General features: G+C 38.7%; 1 pseudogene; it reads right to left on the bottom strand.

Annotated features, from left to right (window-relative positions):
* Window positions 1–11,619, bottom strand: part of LOC107763242 (protein fluG-like) — a 48,208-nt pseudogene extending 36,589 nt beyond the window's left edge.
* Window positions 11,620–20,656: the final 9,037 nt, after the last annotated feature.

Genomic DNA, 20,656 nt, shown 5'->3' with positions numbered 1-20,656 from the left:
CAGTGAGCAATACTCATGGATTTTATGCATGACTGAAGTCGTTTTTTGGGCGTTCGGGGTCGTTTAGATGGTGTTTTGCTGTTTTTCTAAAATTCTAAATTTTTTTTAGTTGTTTTTAATTCCAGAAATTGTGGGGATCAATTCCCTTGGTCCCCGGGCTTAAAAAATCAGTGATATAATGTTTTTACACGTTGACGTAGGTCTTCTTCCATATCGGATAAAAATATTATGAATAATCACTATGTTATACTAGTCATTGATTATTTGTATTTACTCTCCATCTGAGTATGCATGTTGGTTCAATGGGACTAATATATGTTGAATGTTGATATTCACTTGGCTTAAATTAACAGTTTACTCTCCATCTGAGTATGACATGTTTAAGTTTATGGAGTGAAAATCTGTCATTATATATGTATATTGCAAGGATAGCTTCTTTCCCATCGAAATTTGTTGTTCAAGGTGCATAGATTGTATATATATAATGTGTTTTGAATTTTAATGTTCATAATACAAACTGATTTGATCTATTTAAATATTTAATGTCTCCCAGATTAACAATGACTGCTTTTAATCCCCTTACTGCCATTCTTACCCAAAACAAACTTGAGGGTCCAAATTATGTTGATTGGAAACGAAATTTGGATATTGTTCTAATTGCTGAAGAGTACAAATTTGTGCTCGATGAGGTGTGTCCAGAAAAACCTGGAGATGATGCCACAGATGATGAACAGAAGGCTTACTAGAAATGGATTAAGGCTGATGAGATGGCGCGGTGTTACATTTTGGCATCCATGTCGAATGTTCTGCAACATCAGCATCAGTCGATGGAGTCTGCTTATGACATTCTGGAAAATCTCAAAGAAATGTTCGGAGATCAGAATCGTGCGGCTAAGCAGACTGCCATGAAAGCCCTTCTGAATACCAAAATGGTTGAAGGTTCATCGGTCAGGGACCATGTTCTGAAGATGATGAGTCTTCTGAATGAACTGGAGGTCCTTGGAGCTAACATTGATAAGGACACGCAGGTTGAAATGATCCTGCAGACTTTGCCTGACAGTTTTCAGCAATTTCGCCTGAATTATAACATGAACAAAATGGATTTGTCCCTTGCGAAATTGTTGAATGAGCTGCAGTCGGCAGAGACTATTATCAAGTCCCAAGCTCCTCCCGTGGCATTGAATTTTGAGGCAGGTTCTTCTTCTAAGCCGAGAGGCGGGCAGAAAAAGAAAAAGGCTCAAAAACCCTCTGTTGGTGGCGCGACTGCTGGTGTGAAAAAGGCTAAGGGCAAGTGTTATCACTGCAAGCAGCCCGGGCATCATAAGAAGCAGTGTCCAACTTATCTGGCCAAGCTGAAAAATAAACCAGGTGATTTACATCTACTTGTCGTTGAAACATTTTTAGCGGCTGTTTCTACCATGTCATGGTGTGTAGATTCGGGAGCCACTAATCATATCTGCACTTATTTGCAGGGGTTTCAGGTAACGCGGCGGCTAAGTAAAGGAGAAATCAATGTTTATCAAGCAGACGGTTCAGCAGCCTCAGCTTTAGCATTAGGAAATATTAGTATTTCGTTTGGTAGTGGTAGAGTTTTAGCTTTAAAAGACACATTATATGTACCTTCCGTTAGAAGGAATTTAATTTCGGTTTCTAGCGCTATGAGAGATGGTTATGATTTTAATTGTCATGACGTTGATAAATGTGTTATTACTCATAATAAGCGTTATCTCTCTTCGGCTACATTGATTAATGGTCTTTTTGTTGTTGACTCTATTCCTAAACCGTTACCACCTAAAGAACTGAATAATGTTGATTTACCAAGCAAGAGAAAACGTTCTTCTGAATTGAGTGAAACATATTTATGGCACTTGCGTTTGGGTCATATAAATCTGAACAGAATTTCCAGGTTGGTCAAGGATGGACCTTTAAGTTCATTGAAAGTGGAGGCACTACCAACTTGTGAATCTTGTTTAGAAGGGAAAATGACAAAACGAAATTTCCCCTCAAAAGGAAATCGGGCAAGTGATAAATTAGAATTAATTCATTCTGATTTGTGTGGTCCAATGAATGTCCAAGCAAGAGGTGGTTTTGAGTATTTTGTAACTTTCACAGATGATTACTCAAAATATGGATATATTTATTTGTTGCGTCGAAAGTCTGAATGTTTTGAAAAGTTCAAAGAATTCAAGACTGAGACTGAAAAGCGACATAATAAACATATCAAGACACTACGATCTGATCGTGGTGGGGAGTACCTCTCTACAGACTTTATTGGTTATTTATCAGAATGTGGAATTACATCTCAATTATCTGCACCTGGAACTCCACAACAAAATGGTGTAGCTGAAAGAAGAAATAGGACTCTTATGGAAATGGTTAGATCAATGATGAGTTATTCCGATTTGCCTTCGTCTTTTTGGGGACATGCCTTAGAAACGGCGAATTATGTTCTGAACTTAGTTCCTTCAAAGTCAGTACCCTTGACCCCTACAGAATTGTGGACTGGGCGCAAGCCTAGTCTGTGGCATATTCGAGTTTGGGGTTGTCCGGCACATGTGCTAAAGGGGAAAACGGATAAATTGGAGGCAAGAACGGATGTATGCGTGTTTATAGGTTATCCAAAAGGGACGAAAGGTGGTTTATTCTATTGTCCTAAAGAGAAAAAGGTAATTGTTAGCACAAATGCCAAGTTTCTAGAAGAGGACTATTTGATGAACCATGTTCCTAGAAGTAAACTCGTTTTACAGGAACTCAACAAAGGAATGGAAACTCAGTCATCTGAAAATCAAAACGACCATATCCAAACCCCGGAAGTCGATTTTGACATACCATTGCACTTTAGTAGTGGGAGAAATGTCAATAGACTTAATGTACCACAAGAACAAGTGCCCGCAGTCATACTACCACAAAGTAGTGGGAGTCATGTTGAGCAGACTGCACAACAGGAAGAAGTCGTTGATATCCCTGTGGATAGCATGGAGACTCAGGTTCCTGATGATGTTGTGGTTCAACCACAAAATCAACGTGATGTAGTTGCAACTGATGTAGTGCGTAGTCGTAGTGGGAGAGAAATAAGACAGCCAGTTCGTTACACGCTCTTGGGAGAATCATATGATAGGATCCCTGAGGAGCCTACCTCCGAACCTGTCAATTACGACCAAACACTACATGATAAGGATGCCGATAAGTGGGTTGCTGCTATGAAATCAGAGATGGAGTCTATGTACTCTAATCAGGTTTGGGATCTTGTAGAACCAACTGATGGGGTTAAACCCATTGGATGCAAATGGATCTATAAGAAAAAGAGAGGTGTAGACGGAAAAGTACAAACTTTTAAAGCAAGGCTTGTAGCGAAAGGGTTTACTCAGAAAGAAGGGATTGACTATGAGGAAACCTTCTCGCCGGTAGCCATTCTTAAGTCTATAAGGATTCTCTTATCCATTGCTGCTCATTATGATTATGAGATTTGGCAAATGGATGTCAAGACAGCTTTCCTTAATGGAAGTCTTGATGAGTGCATCTATATGATGCAACCAGACGGTTTTATGGAAAGTGGCAAAGAGCACATGTTGTGTAAGCTTAAAAGGTCCATTTATGGACTAAAACAGGCATCTAGGGCATGGAACACTTGTTTTGATAAGGCGATTAAAACTTTTGGTTTTAATCAGTGTCTTAACGAATCTTGTGTATACAAAAAGTGGGATGGGGACAAAGTGGCATTTTTGATCTTATATGTAGATGACATACTGCTCATAGGAAATAATGTGGGCATGTTGAATTCAGTTAAGCAATGGTTGTCCACACATTTTGATATGAAAGATTTGGGAGAAGCGGCTCATATCCTTGGGATCAAACTCTTGCGAGATCGCAAGAAAAGGATATTAGGCTTGTCCCAAGGTCTTTATATTGATACAATACTCTCTAGGTTTAGCATGCATGATTCCAAGAAAGGATTCCTTCCTTTCAGACATGGAATTTCTCTATCTAAAGATCAGTCTCCTAAGACTGATGAAGAGATAGAAAAGATGAAGGCGGTCCCTTATGCATCAGCTGTGGGGAGCCTCATGTATGCTATGTTATGCACTAGGCCTGATATCTGCTTTGCCGTTGGCGTTGTTAGCAGATTTCAGTCTAATCCTGGGAAAGAGCATTGGACGGCGGTTAAACATATAATCAAGTACCTGAAAAGGACTAGGGATTACATGTTGATCTACCAATCGGATGACCTGGTACCTATTGGGTATACTGATTCGGATTTCCAATCAGACAGAGATTCTAGAAAGTCTACCTCAGGTAATGTGTTTACTCTTGGAGGTGGAGCCATAAGTTGGAGGAGTATCAAGCAAACTTGTGTTGCTGATTCCACCATGGAAGCCGAATATGTGGCAGCCTCTGAGGCAGCCAAAGAGGCAGTTTGGCTCGGTAACTTCCTGAGAGAGTTGGGTGTGGTTCCTTCGATTCAAGCACCAATTACGCTTTACTGTGATAATAGTGGTGCGGTTGAAAATTCAAAGGAGCCACGAAGCCATAAGAGGGCAAAGCACATTGAGCGTAAATATCATTTAATTCGTGATATAGTGCAGAGAGGGGATGTAGTGGTCACCAAGATTGCGTCAGAGAACAACTTGGCAGATCCGTTTACTAAGAGCTTACCACAGAAGACTTTTGATAAGCATGTAGAAGGAATGAGTGTCAAAATTGTAGACGCATGGTTATTAGTCTAAGTGGGAGATTGTTAGAATATACTATAAGCCATGCGTATTGTTATAGTATTCTTTATGAACAATTATTTATTTACTTGTTTAAATTCAATAAAGTTTCATTTTAAATAGATCATGTGTTGGTTTGTGCGTCCATTGCTTACATAGTAGATGATTTAGTGTATAGAGTTTAGCTTATACACGGAAGATTAAATCATCGGTTCTTGTAAGACATAAAAGTTAATGTTCACAATCTAATGATGGAATTGGACAAATCATCGGAATGATTGTAGCACAAGATTAAGTATAATTTATCTTGATTATGGGAATGGTTTAATTCCAACTTCTTGTGCTAGTACATTTTGTATGTATTGAACGGATCAAGTAGAGATGAGTATTTTATACTGACTTTATAAAATAATTTCTCTAGTCCATTTAATGTACTTATACTCTTAATCCTGATATAATTATTATTAGCTGTGTATGTCACTTGTTGTTTTGATTTATTAAAAGGCGAGATTCTTTCGCGAGTCAATAAGCCTGGTAAATTGGATGACAATGATATACATTGGCGAAGTAATAATTAGTTGATGGAATCCATGTCTCAATTTTGAGATTGACGATACTCCTTTATGAAAGCTTATAAGTTTTGATGTGTAAACCCGGCCGATGGATTTTGTACCCGACACATGAAATAAGTTAAGTGTAAGTCTAAAGGAAGTAATCAATAAATTAAATAGTCAGTAATTTAATTTGATTGATTAGTATCTGAATCTTAACATGGGGAGTTAAATAAGGTTTTATGGAAGAATTTCGAAATTGAACTAAGGAGTGCAATTACGAATTTTTAGTGGAATAATTCGTAATTTATTATGATGGAAATTAGTTTCAGAATTTCGAAATTAATATCATAATAGGAAGCCTTGTTAATTAAATTCTGTGGTCCCTACTGTGCCTAAATAATAGAAAATAGTGGAAACTGTTACTTAGTGGGAAAGAAAACGTGGAAACCGTCCCTTAGTGGGAGAAGGAAACCTAACAGGTTTTGAAAACGGTTTTGACCTAAAAAACGCAGCTATATATATGGATATAAGGGCTGGACGTTTTTGACATGATTCTGACTGCGGTTTCTACTAGAATTTTGCCCACCCAAAATTCTTTTTTTTGGTTATTGTTTGGGTAACACAGTAGAAGACTGTAGAAATCTGCTAGTGTGTTTTCAACTGAGGAACTGGAGAACGACCTAGATTTGTTGTGTTTACGCTTCAAGAGGTAATCCTAAAATCTCCATACATGTTAGTTGTTTAGATTACACGTAAATAAGATTCTGTTATTGCTTCCGCTGTGGTATATATTCCATCAATTACAACTGATTAGATTTTGCAGCCAAAAACCGCCCTTGTTCTCAAGACTAAAAGCCATTAACCCTCATAACCCCCCCCCCCCCCTTTATCCTAATACTTTTTCTACCCTTTTATCCTAATAATAATTTTGCCCCTTCTGCTGCTATGACCCTGAAAACTGCTCTGGTTTATTTTAGAAATTTTTTTTTTCCCCACTCACAAAACTGTAACATTTTTTCAAGTGAAATACATGTCCACACATAATTTTAAATTCCAAATACCATTTTCAACTTAACTTCAAATACTACTTTTTTCCAAAATTACAATTTTTATGTCCAAACGCCTACTTAGATATTCCGTGATGATGCCTGGAAATGTGAAGAATGAAAATTTTGGCCGGGCAGTATATTTGCATGTGTACTCATATTTGGAGCTGAAAATAATTGATTCAATTAAACCAACATAACACATACTAAATAGGCCCTACTTTCGAACAAGTTCAAAATTGTTATGTATTGAAAATTAGGATAAGAAATAGACCTTGAGAATTAGGATAAGTATATAGAGCATCCCCAGTAGCATCAGAGAAGCATTTAAGAAAAGGGTAATTGGAATCGAGGGCTACAATATTATGTGAATGGGCATCAACTATTTCCACACTATCCACTGCTCTTTTCAGCTCTATAAGCTTATTTTTATCATCTTCATGTTCAAACTGTCAATTCACACTATCAGTTAGTTCTCTACTAAAACAAATGCAGATAAATTTTTATGGATTTTCACTTATATTCACCACTGTTTGACTGATTCTCCGCGTGCCTGCAATTGATTACATTGTTTCTGTTTGTTTGGATAGGCTTAAAAATCGTACTATTATTATTACATATGAGTGTATATGGAAATAAAATGGTTGTTAGGTCAAATTTTCTCAATATATCCTTAAAAGTTTTTGTGGTGATGACTACTTCAACTTAGGGAGCTCTGCCTTACATTGCGCAAAGTTAGCTAGACGAGGTGTCAAGTTAGTAGAGGCAGATCTTAGGATTTTATAGTAAATCCCAAGCTTTTATTTCTATCTTGGTGGATTAGTGTGTGTCTATATAAAATATAAAATATATTTATATATGTATTGTTAAGCCAATGCTGAGCTCGGGCCCAAGCCTAATACTAAAAATTAAATGGATAATCATTGGATTTACTATTTACAGTTCTGGACGGTATAAATAAATTAGGAAATTTTACCTCCTGTAGTAAAGGTATACACCCTATTTATTATAAACCAAAATCATTTTAAAATATTATTTTCTATAGCTACCTTTTATATTTTATAGCAAAATAAGTATTTATGGTATATACTACCATTGAGGCATGAAATATGCCATTTATGTTTTCCCTCTCTCTTAGATAGCTGGACATACCTATTTTTAAGGTGATTGTTGTTACTGTATTCATGAATACATGCGCATACACCTGGATTGCCCTGATTTTAGGCTCTTTTTACTGCTGTATTCATGAATACAACAACACGAATACATGTGAATACATGCATGTACAACTGGACTACCCTGATTTTAGGTGCTTTTTGCTGTTGTATTCATGAATACATGGCGCGAATACATGTGAATACATGCGCGTACAACTCGACTGCCTGATTTTAGGTGCTTTTTGATCATGCCCAACTATGCCTAATAAAAAGGACAAGCGGTCGTTGCAAATATAATCCGAGTATTTAGCCCAGAGTCGAATCCCACAGGGAATTGACCGACCAATTACTTTTGTCAGACTCACTGAATTCTTCGTAATCAACTCCCAGATATTTGAATAACAATTGATGATGTTTTTACTAACTATAACTAAATAAAGTTAAGTAAACTAAAAGCTAACTATGACTGAGTTGTAAACAAATAAGAGAAGGATCTAAGGTTGTGATTTCCCCTATTGATGGAATCCCTTCCTGTTATGTTTCTCATAGATTTGCCTAATTGTCTCTATCGATCATGAGCACTCTTATTGTCGTAAATCTCTCCCGAGTAATTACGACAATTTACTAGACGCACTCTCCCGAGTTACGCTAGCTGGCTTTTATTACAACTCACTTAGATCGCACCCAAGGTTTCGTTATCCCTAATCCCACCTTTAAACCCTCGGTTATTGATTCCTTATATACTTTGGGAGTGGTGTTGTTCAACAACTACCTAAATATGCACTCTCTCCCAAGTAATACATATTAAATAGGCACAGCTAATTGCGAATCCTATCAATTAACTACAACAAGAACATAGTTGAACAAATAGAGATTAAACTGGGCAAACTATATTAACACAACAAGAAGTTTATCCCTCAACAGGTTCCATCAAAACCCTAGACTAAATAATTAGCTACTCATAGTAAAGCAAGATAAAATCCTAAAATTATTCATAATTTTCAAATAATGATAACAAGAAGAAGATTGAAAAACTCTAATGGTGTCTTGATCTTCTCACACTTATTCTTGACTCCAAGGATAAGTTTCCCACGATTTACATTTAAGTCCCTAAATATCTAGGCAATTACAAAGTCGATCGCAGCCACGGCAGAACGCGACGTGACCACGGTGAAATGCATCAGTTCTGCCTCACTCGTTTGGCTTACCGCTTTCCAGCTGCGGTCACGGTAGCCTCTTGTCCAGTCATCCTTTGCCTTTTTCTTGCTTATTTTCATTTGGGTTCTTCTTGATTGGCCTTATATCCATATTATTGATTCCAAAACACGCCATAGTCTCTTCCTAACATGGATTAGTTCCTGCAAAGCAAAAGAACACTAATTAGAGTATTTTGTTATCATTTTGCATTTAAAATAACAATAAAGTATGGTTCATTTAGAGTGTAAATAGAGTCTATATAGCCTACTATCAACATCCCACACTTAAACCGTTGCTAGTCCTCGAGCAACAAGCCACACTCTATAGGCCTAATCATCACAGGATACCTCCCCTACTCTTTACACCAAGAATACTTCACACGAGTAGACTACTTCAGTGCAACCTCCTCGCCTCAAGAGTGGACTCCTTTCTAGCCACGCAATACCCCTAAACAACTCTCCTATTCTCAGTTAGAGGTCCAGGCTTACATTCCCTTCATGAATCATGTGCCTACTCACTACAAAAGAGGCTTATATCATTTACAAACCACATACTAAGGAACTCGAATACAACATTTCACTCACCCTCAGAAACAAATTCTTATGCCACAAACAACGCAACATGGGCTTGCCCGTAGTGTAATACTCGACTATAATCGAGCTCATTCGGTCTAGAATCAAATAGGAGTTTATTTGGTTGTAATGTTGGCTGCAGGATGGGTAGGATACATATGGGTATAGTGACTACAGGTCCCTAAGCACTCCACTACATTGTGTACTTTTAAGCTCTTAACTTTGTCACACCTTTATTCCACCATTACATTATTGTGTTACCCCCTTATTTTTTTAGCACACTTTTTCTTTTAATAGCTACCACCAATTTGAGACTTTTTGTTTTGGTGGCCTCTAATATTGTTTATCACCCAATGCACTTTTTTCTTTTCATGTTCTCTTAGTTCCACTTAACAACCCAACCAACCACCCCTCACTTATATTTTTCCATATCCATTACACCTAGAGTGATTTTAAGAGGTGGTAGGGATCAACAAGATAGGCTATTTAAACTTGGATTAGGCTTGTAATGTGGTCGCCAAGGAAAACAGGCTTACAGTCTCAACGGGGTTGACTAAGGTATATACAAATAGGTGGGAGCAAGCATACATAGAAAGGTTAAGCAAAGAAATGCCTATATCACTTTCCAGACCAAACGAAACTACCATTTTGCTTTGTACACACACAGGGCAAGTTCTAGGCATTGAATGTTAACACAGAATACACAAAGCCTCACTCACACATGACACATGACTCAATTCAGCTAGGATCATCAGACACTCTGCTCTAAGTACTTGAACCATTCAGGAACACACAATTTAAGGCCTTATTTGAGTCAACTAAAAAGTCTAAGTGTCACACTAAAGCAGTCTTTATTCAAGGTACTATATAGTTAAGGGTCCCTATTTCATTTTTGTTTCTCGCCCAAGACTTCCTAAACTAAAAGAAAAAAAACTAACTACACCCGGTTCAAATGGAAACCCTTGGAAAAGAACCGCGGTTTAAAGAAAAACCAAGGGGGAGTTGATACACTACCTAACAAATGAAAATCATTTTTTTTGTTCGACTTAAGTCCCTCAATAGACCCATCGAGAGGTGTCCGTCTTCGGGCCAAGTTGCATTTAATTAACATCAACCAAAAACACCCAACAACAACACCACCAAAAAAATTTATACAATTATACAACAACAACCATCCCCCACCGCATACTTAAAGATTTCGCATGTCCCCATGTCAAAGAATTTAAAGCAGAGTAAGGTAAGGGGACTTCCCTGGTGCTCAGTCCTGATCAGAGACGGTGCTAGGATTGAGGTGACATGCTCGTCCTAGTGCTCGAAGCCAACCCATGATCTTTTTCTCCGACCTATCATGTTGAGTAGTCAAATTGTCAACTCTAGTACCCAGGTCAGTGGTTGAAGTGCGTAGGCCAGCCATTTCTTGCTCTAGGGCTGTCATGCGGGTACTTCAGCAAGCTTATAATGGGCTCGCCTCTTCAGCACTCGGCTGCGGTGGGGCAACAACTTCCTCAGCATCCTCATCATCATCAACCACACTACTGGCTCTCTCCCAAGTGTGATTTTGCTAGCCCTAAATGGGGCTTTCAATTGCAACTTCCCATATACTATGGGATTTTCAGGAATTCGTGCAGCACGACACAACTTGGTGACCAGAGATAGGAAGTAAAACCCTTTGAGTACTTCCGCGGAGCAAATGAACATTTCATCATGAAGGAGCTTGGCCCCATCAAAATCATGGTGGGTCATAAAATAGCAAATAATTGCTACTCTTGGCCCGTTTACATCTGTAGTGTTGCTGGAGGGCAACAAACGACTGTTGATGATTGTGAGCCAACACTTACCTTCCCAAGTGAGAGATTGGGAGTTTAGGGTAATTCGGTGCTTTATCCATATTGGCTCTTGGTCAGCCACACAAATTGCTTCAAGAATTGGTGCCCACCAGATAGTCGAGCGGTGATAAGCATGGTAATAATCCATCCCTCCAGTGAATACCGACAGCCTGTACACTCGGCGGATGGCCTCAAGCAATGCATTCACTGGGTGTTTCATACTTTGACCACCCTATCAACATGCTCCGGGCAGTTCGCGTAAAACTCCCTTACCATCAGTACATTTGCCTCTTCTGGTTCATCAAAGAAGATGTCCAACTGACACCTCCTCAACTCTTCAAAGATACATGGGCATTCCGCTTGCAAGGCATTCCTGTCAATGTGTACTTTAGGTAACAACTTCTTGAATGCCTTGGCGTTAAAACTATCCTGAGCTACTTTCGAAACAAACCTAGTGCGGTCAAACTGTTCCGCACTAGCCTGACCCCGAGCTCTAGATGAACCTCCAAGTCCATTAGCGGAGGACCGTGTGGTACGTCTCTTCTTGGACTGATGCATTGTACCTGACAAAATAGAGGCTCCTATTAGTGAGGGTTTGAGTTGTGTGAACCCTGGGTGGTTACTCAGACTTCACCACCACCATGGTCACATTAGCCATTACAGCTCCATTGGGGCAATTTCACAAACACCTTGTGAGCATGGTCTCTAATCTAACACACCTAGCCCTATGGAAGCATAAACTCTCCTCCCAAATCAACCATTCTCACTTCAACACTCCACCCTACCACAATTAACTTTACACAACAATACCACGCTCTTCTCTACAATATTATGCACATAACCCACTAAAAAGAAGAAAAGAAAATCAAAAAAATCTAATTATAAATATTACACCAATTCAAACATGAAAATTGCAAAATAGAGAATTACAAGAAGGGAGATGGAAGGTTTGACATACCTGGGTCTTGTAGAAGTTGAGATTGATGGGAGATGGGGTCTTGTAGAAGTGTGTGTGGGGGGGGGGGGGCGAGAAGTGGGTTGGGGATAGATGGAGAGAAGAAGAAGAAGAACGGGGGTTAGGGTTTGAGGAGTAAGAGTAAGAGAGAAGTGAGGGAATTAGGGGGGGGGGTGGTGGTGGTGGATGTTTTTTAGTGTTTAAGAGGAAAAAGAAATTTTTTTTTTTTAAACACTACTTACCTGGGCGACAGACTTGTCGCGAATCACTGCGGTCCCACTGTGGCCGCGGTGAATAAGGGGGCAAAACAGACTTGACGCAAATCATCGCGGTCGTGCCGCGGTCCCACCGCGTTCGTGCCACGGTCCCACCACATTCGCGGTGGATCGAGCAATCCCAAGTAGAATACTCTTCATTTACTGCGGTCGTGGTCACGATCCTTTTTTTTATAAGAGTGTTCGCTTCCTACACATCTGGTACAACATCAAACAAAAGAAAAAGAAACAAAAGAAAACATGGGTTGCCTCCCACGCAGTGCCTGATTTAACGTCACGACACGACATAGATGAACGCATTTAAGGCTCGCTCGACCTCTGAGGTTCAGTCAGATGGATCATTGACACTTCCTTGGTTTCATCCATGCCACATATGGTTTCAATCTTTGCCCATTGACTCTAAATGTGTGGGAATCTTTTTCTGAGGCAATCTCTATGGCACCTGAAGGGAGCACTTCGACCACCTAAAATGGTCCAGACCATCGTGACTTGAGTTTACCCGGAAATTGCCTTAATCTTGAGTTATAAAGTAGCACCATGTCTCCGGGATTGAAATTTCGCTCAACAATGTTCTTGTGTGCAACCTCTTCATTCTCTCCTTGTATAACCTCGTGCTCTCGAAAGCAAGAAATCGGAACTTGTCTAGCTCATGCAATTCTGTGACTCTATTAGTTCCCCCAGCCTCAATGTCCAGATTTAGCTATTTCATTTGCCCACCAAGCTCTATGTTCTAGTTCCACTGGCAAGTGACAGGCCTTCCCGAACACTAACTTGTATGGTGACATACCAATTGGTGTTTTGAAAGCGATTTTGTAGGCCAGAGTGCATCATCTATGCTTTTTCGCCCAATAAGTTCTTGTAGTGTTCACAGTCTTGGTCAGCATACTCGACTTGTCCACTGGTTGAGGGTGATATGGGGTTGCCACCTTGTGGCGCACATCGTACCTTGCTAGCAATTTCTCGAAGGCCCGATTGCAGAAGTGAGTGCCTCTGTCACTAATAATAGCTCTCGGGGTCCCAAAACGGGTGAATATATTCTTCTTCAGAAACCCCACCACCACCCTTGCATCATTGGTGGGGAATGCTGCAGCTTCCACCCATTTGGACACGTAATCCACAACAACAAGTATGTACTTATTGCCAAAAGAGCTGACAAAGGGGCCCATGAAGTCTATCTCCCATATATCGAACGCTTCAACCTCTTGCATTGGGTTCATGGGCATCTCATGGCGACGGGAGATGTTCTCAGTTCGCTGACATTCATCACATCCCTTCACCCATTAATGTGCATCCTTAAACATGGCCAGTAGAACCCGACTTCTAGAACTTTTATTGCCGTCTTGACTCCTCCAAAATGTCCGCCATATGCCGATGCGTGACATGCCTGTAAAATAGAAGATTGTTCTATCTCGGGGACACACTTCCGGATCATATTGTCAAGACAAATTCTAAACAGATAAGGTTCATCCCAGTAATACATGTGGCAATCACGGTAAAACTTTTTCTTTTGCATAGAGGAAAGGTCATTGGGAACTGTCACAACCCAAACCGACGGGCCACGATGAGCACTCGGTACCTTACTCAACTGAGTACCAACATAACTTATCTTTCTTATTACATTATCATATACACGTGACATACAGGCCTAATAGGCCAACATGGTTATTTATAAACTAGAAACATAGGCTAACAAGGCTGTATAATCTCTCACGTATACGATATATGTCTACAAGCCTCTAAGAGTACATAAATATCATAAAGGTCGGGATAGAGTCCCGCCATACCAAACAATACACGGCTAAATCATACTAACCAAACAAGCAACTCCGAAGCAAATGGAGCGCACCAACATCTTCCGCTAAGATGATAACCTACTTGAAGGGCTCTCGAACTGTCTATCGGGAAGTTGGCCTTCAAGTGCCTAAATCAAAAGGGACATCAGTACGAATAATGTACTGAGTATGTAAGCAACATAAATAAGTACATAAGAGACATGGAAGAAATATAGAGACATGACTCAACCTATAAGTCTGAATAACTTTGTAAATCATAAATTACTTTTAGCGTCATGCATATGAATGTCATGTCGTGCATAGGTACATGTTTCATAACATCATCAGCCTCTAAGAGCATCCCATCATATCATATTGGCCACTGTGTGCAAAATCATCATCGTATACCAGCTGATCAGGTGGTGGTGCGTATATAATGCCATAACATTTCCCATATCCCATATACATATATATACATACATATATACGCGTATATAATGCCATCTGGTCATGGGTCAATGCATATGTATGAAATGTATGAAAAATATGGAATAATCTCAATATTCCTTTCGGATAAATTTTTCCAACTATGTATTATTCTGAGACCCACGAGCAGAAGATAATAATATTTTTCACGGGGAATCAAGAATATAGACATCCCTACTATTTCTATGAATAGGTAATTTATGAAAACTGTGTGTTTTCTCGTTTCAATATCATATGGACCATGCCAAAAGAAAGAAGGGATAGCCTTAACATACCTGAACCGATTCCCTTTAGAAATATTGCACCATACTCTCTTACAATTGCAAAATCTTATGTTGATTATGAAATCTCAATCCAAAAATGGATATTCCAAGTCAAATCCCTTCTAACTCATAGTAAAAATTTTCTCTTTCCCCCCTTTTTTCCCATTCATTGCCACAATTCAAAGCTTCTCTGAAGCTTACGTTATTTGCATAAAATATCAGCTCCCCATATCATTTTGTCTCTATCAATAGCAGTGGTCTTAACTTAAAATAGCTTGAAAAACTGATAAATCTTATAAACTTTATACTCAACTTAAAGAAGCACTATAATCTCTAATACAAAATATGTTGAATTAAAGTTGCAGACATATACTCCTTCCCCAAATTGCCTATTAATCAATATAATGGGTCCAAAATATCCCTTCATGATTCCGCCGTTAATAACTTCTCCAAAGGTTCCCCTTTGAGTTGGTATTTTATCCCTTATAAAATATGAGACCTCTTAGCAAATATGAGACCTAATGTACTTATAGCCTTGAATCCTTAAATCTTTGCCACATAATTCATAAGTTTTAAGAGTCATCAAGCTTGGGGTGGCTTGTTGCCATGTTAGGGGCTTGGAGATAATTATAAATTTTTATCCACTTATTAGTTAACCAGGTAATATTTCGTTACCCGGTAATTAATCTATTACCCGCATAATTTAAAAATTATCCCAAATTACTTAAAATTCTATTTATTACTAAAAATACTTCATATATACTTTATATATTATACTACCGTGGTTATATGGTACCTTGCATGGTACTAGTCCATAAATACTGCATATTTTAGCTTCGGGCCATATTTTACCCCAAAATACCAAACTTGGACGAAAATTCATTTTCTCCGACTTGCTTCCCTTCTCACCTTCACGAATTTATTCATTAATTACAATCCTTATATTCTCCAAATAATCTTTTCCTTGGACTGATGTCGATTACCTTTCAACAAATTTCAACGCACAATACTTCAGGGTGCAATATTATCGTAACTTAATACTGCGGAGCGTGATATCACCGTAATGTAATACTGCAAGGCTTAACATCGACGTAATACTGCGAGGCGTAACATTCCCCCCTTTGGAATATTCGTCCTCGAATGTTAACTGATGCATTTATCATTTTCATAACTTATATCTTCTGAATACTTTAGAACTTCCCTTGCCATCTAGGCGATTGTTCTGTGAATGAGTCCAAAGTTCAGGGCATTCCCTCTTAGGCCTCCTTCTCACACCACAACTTGTAATCGGAATCCTTCCAATCTTGTAATTGTTGCTACATTTGATCATGCAGCCTGTATAATTTTGACCTTGTAAGTGTGCCCAATCTCTAGGCTTCATATGTAGAGCTTGATAAGATGTCCCTTTGGGCATATATGAGTATACTGAAGTTTTTCGCTCGGTACTTTTATTTACGAATATTGCTATGTTTCATCGCATAGGTCCGTTTAGCCATCCATATGAATTTTCTGCCATAACTCTTACTTTAATTTATCGTTGCTGAGGTCTGCTACTAAATCCCGGCTTACTCTCGTTGCTTATTCCATATGTATAAATTTAAGTCCTTTAATGCTTCCTCATTACTTCTCATCTTTAAAATGACGGCCTAATCTCATCTCATACTTTGTGACTTTGTCCATCCAGTGTTGATTCACCTTAATATTGATCTACAATATACCACTGATAACTTGAAACTTCTTACATAATACTTTGCCCCTAGGACTTACGTTACCTCAAGGAATATTCGAAGTGATTCCCATAATCGTATTTCATAGTATCTCAATGTGATTCACCTTATGGGGGTATCCTAATTTCGTGCCGCCAACAAAATCTTTTCTCCTTCTTTTTTTTTCCAAATCATTATTCAAACGAAGGCCCAAACGTCATTCTTTATCTATCACAATTATACCCTTATTTTATTACCAGGTCAGCATTTCATTCCTTCTAAGTGCTATTAATCTTAGACTCCTTTGAGTTCATTAAGGCTATAGTGAGCTTTGTATAACATAGAGAAACTGTCTGCTCTACCATACTTTAGCTTGCGACCTATCCATATCCATTTATAAACTTTCCTTCAAATTGCTTGCACCATAGATTTCCTTATGTTATTCTGGAATGTCAAGCGAAACATCACATCGTCTCCAACTTTTCTCTATTCTCTTAACTAGATCTCTTAGTACTTAGAAACCATAGGCTGGAAGACATGCCGCCGACGATACCGCTATCATTCCCGGTTATTGGATCCCTGTGCTTATAGCCTTCTATCTGAAGTATGGACTATTCACGATCTTCTTCCTTTGAATATCTCGTATGTTGTTCACTTTTACCTTACTTACCTTAAAATCTCGCATCGTATCTTCTATCTCTTTCCTGACCTCCCTTCCACATAGGTATAATTCACGTCCATAACTTGAAACTCTATTATAATTCTTACACCTCTGGTGCATACACAATCCGGTGGGAGCTTCGTACTGACTTCTTATGAGGCTGGTACTCTTCAGTTGGCTTCATCATAGAGCTATTATAAAATATGGCTACTGTACTATCTTTCTTATACCTCTGCTACTTAAGAGTGATCTTGAGATCTATAATTCTCTTGGTCTTTCCTGTTTTGCTTAGTCGATGTAACTCTTTAGTCTCCTCTTCTTTCTGATCGGCCTCTATGTAGGCTTAACATATCTTCCGACTTGCGGCTCCTAGTATTAGTTATTACTTTAGCCTTTCATAGGCACTGAGGGATATTTATGATAAAATCCTTTAACAATCCAATCCTTCATCTATGACATGGGCTCAATTCTTTTAACGTATACCAGAATCTTCTACGGCTATATATGATGCAGGTATAAAACTCCAAACTCTTAAGTGCATTCATAATGTCACCAACTCGGGATCATTGATCGAATAATTTCTTTCGTTCCTTCTTAGCTTTCTTCAAAGTAAGCTTGTACCTTTCCTGGTCTTTTTGCCCCTTTGTTGCATGCATACTTAGCTTATCTTAGTTCCCACGCATGCTAGAGTTTTCATGCAACTCATATGACATTCGAATATTACTTTTTATTTTTCTTCCCGTTCATTATCCATAGTAGGGTCCACTTTCCTTTAGAGTGCTTACAATGTTGTTGCTAGATAGTTGTTACATGACCATTTCCTCTTTAGGTCGTTGTGCTTAGGTTGAAACCTTCTTTCTTATCTCCTAAGAAAGTTTTTTGTTATAGTACGTAGGGAGAACCCTTGACTCTCGTAAAGCTGTGAGCTTATTACGGACCTTTTTGATGTCCTTACTTGAATATAGTCATCTGTAGTTACTTACTTCCATGTCCTTGTGATTGTATGGTTGCTTCTGAATTGATATTTTGACTGCCTTCCTAATGGCACTTTCTTTTATCCCCGTAACACTCATACGGTACCTTTAACTACCCCGACTCTTGTTTGAATATATCTCAAGTATTATAATGATATTCTTTGAGGCTGAATTCTTCATGTTGGGTTCTAGTATGTTTATCTTACATGATCTGATGACTAGTCTATAACCTCCTATTTAGCCATAACTGGGATCTTCCTAACCACTAACTACTCATTGGCCCATTCTTATATCAATATTCCTCGTAATCTTTCTTGGGTTATTTCCTTGGTCTTAACTTACGTCGCGCACTGGATCCTCAATTATCAATAACATCTTGGCGGGAACCCTTAGTTCTTCTCCTTGACATGCGTTTGCATAACGTTCTGGAATCGTAGCATATCTGTAGAATTTGGATAAGTGCAATCTCATCCCTTTCTCATTTTTTATCGCATTCTTCCTTTTATCATTCCATATTCCCCCCTTTAGGGGAGTACTAAGAGGTGGAGATACAATGACCTACCTATAAATATTTTAACTCTTCATCTTTGGCATCCTTTCACATTATCGATGGCCGTTACTCACCTTGCGGTAATCCTTATGTACCAAGGATGACAAATTTCCTTACTCGCGAGGGTAACACTAAGGTAACTGGTACATACAATCCCTTAAGCTTTTGCTAACATTGCTTGCTTTAGGGATGCGTCTTTCTGAATGACCATTCTTTAAATTTCTCATGAATCTTCTTCTGTTGTCCGTCCTATTATTTCCAGACCACGATCTGAAATTCTCATGATGCTGACTATTATCAAATCATTCAGTCCCTAATTCATATTTAGCTTATCTTGTTCACCAGTCCATATTAATTTCTATTACTCTGAGGGTCTAACTTTTCCTCTTGGTAATCACACTAGAGTTGCGAACTTATTTCTCGAAATGAAGATATGACTTTATGGCCTATATTCTTTTGTTGACTTAAGGCCCATCACCTTTCATCTCTTTCTTCATTTGACTATAGGTTCTGTAACACTCTACCGTTATCATCCATGTATCACACCTTATTCATAATGCTTCCTTATCTCTCTTCTCATTACTCTGCTATTATTTTTGTATATCCTTTTTCTTGTGAAAACTTCAATACGACATTTTTTTGCTTTTAGCTTCCCTTTGCTCCATCCAATGGCTCTTCAAGTTGCTTAACATTCTCGCTTTACTAGGGACGCTAGCCACACTAAGGTAATATTTAGCCCTTCAAGGCTTATAGTGCATATCTTTGTAGTACTCATATCTGGCTGCACTATTTTATAGTGCACCATCTAGGTGTCTCATAAAGAGATCTATTAGCACATTTGCAATATCCTTCGGAAATGTCAACTGACGCAATTAATTCATCCATCATATCTTCTTATACTACTTTTGTTAACCCTCATAGGGCATATCTGGAAGGGGTGCGACCAATTGTATATACCTCCGTTACTATTGAATATAACTCAAAAAGCTTATATTCCTCTACCTCAATTATAAACATTAACCTTCATTAACTGGGTACCTCGTACCCTTTTTCACCTTGCTCCTTTTACTTGCTGAAACTTGTACTTATATTATTAATCTCTCATTGTCCTTTACCATAAAAATGGATAGGCATTCCTGCCTTAAGGCTTCTTATCAGGAAGCTTACACCTTTCAGTACACCAATGATCTGCTAAAGACCTCATATTTACTTATCGTAGGCATCATACAAAAATTCAATTCCCTGACTCAGCTCTTCCACAACTATCTTTCTCTCCAACCTTCTTTCCAAATGCATGCATCGTATTATTATGAATAAGATAGATTTTCGGAATTTGAATTCTTATAAGTGAGCTCTACCACACGATCTAGAGTAAGAAGAATGAGTGACAATCCTAAATGCCCTGTAACCTCTTGCTTATAAGTGTGGTGCACGACACACCCATAAACAAGACTCTACTAGACACGTCTTGTACACTTCCTAGGACATAACTGCTCTGATACCACTTTTGTCACGACCTAAACCGATGGGCTGCGATGGGCACCCGGTAACTTACTCAACCGAGTACCAACGTAACGTATCTTTATTATTATATTATCATATACACATGACATACGGGCCTAATAGGCCAACATGGTTATTTATAAACTCGAAACATAGGCCGGCAAGGCCGTACAATCTTTCACGTATAAGACATATGTCTACAAGCCTCTAAGAGTACATAAATGCCATAAAGGTCGGGATAGAGCCCCGCCATACCAAACAATACACGGCTAAATCATACTAACCAAACAAGCAACTCCGAAGCAAATGGAGCACACCAACATCTTCCGCTGAGCTGATAGCCTACTTGGAGGGCTCTCGACTGGTCTATCGGGACCTGCGAGCATGAAATGCAGCTTCCCCAAGCAAAAGGGACGTCAATATGAATAATGTACCGAGTATGTAAGGCAC

This window comes from Nicotiana tabacum, chromosome 3 (assembly GCF_000715075.1).
Source record: "Nicotiana tabacum cultivar K326 chromosome 3, ASM71507v2, whole genome shotgun sequence".
Lineage (NCBI taxonomy): Eukaryota > Viridiplantae > Streptophyta > Magnoliopsida > Solanales > Solanaceae > Nicotiana > Nicotiana tabacum.
The sequence above is the reverse complement of the archived record's forward strand: the minus strand, read 5'-3'. Positions and strand labels throughout refer to the sequence as shown.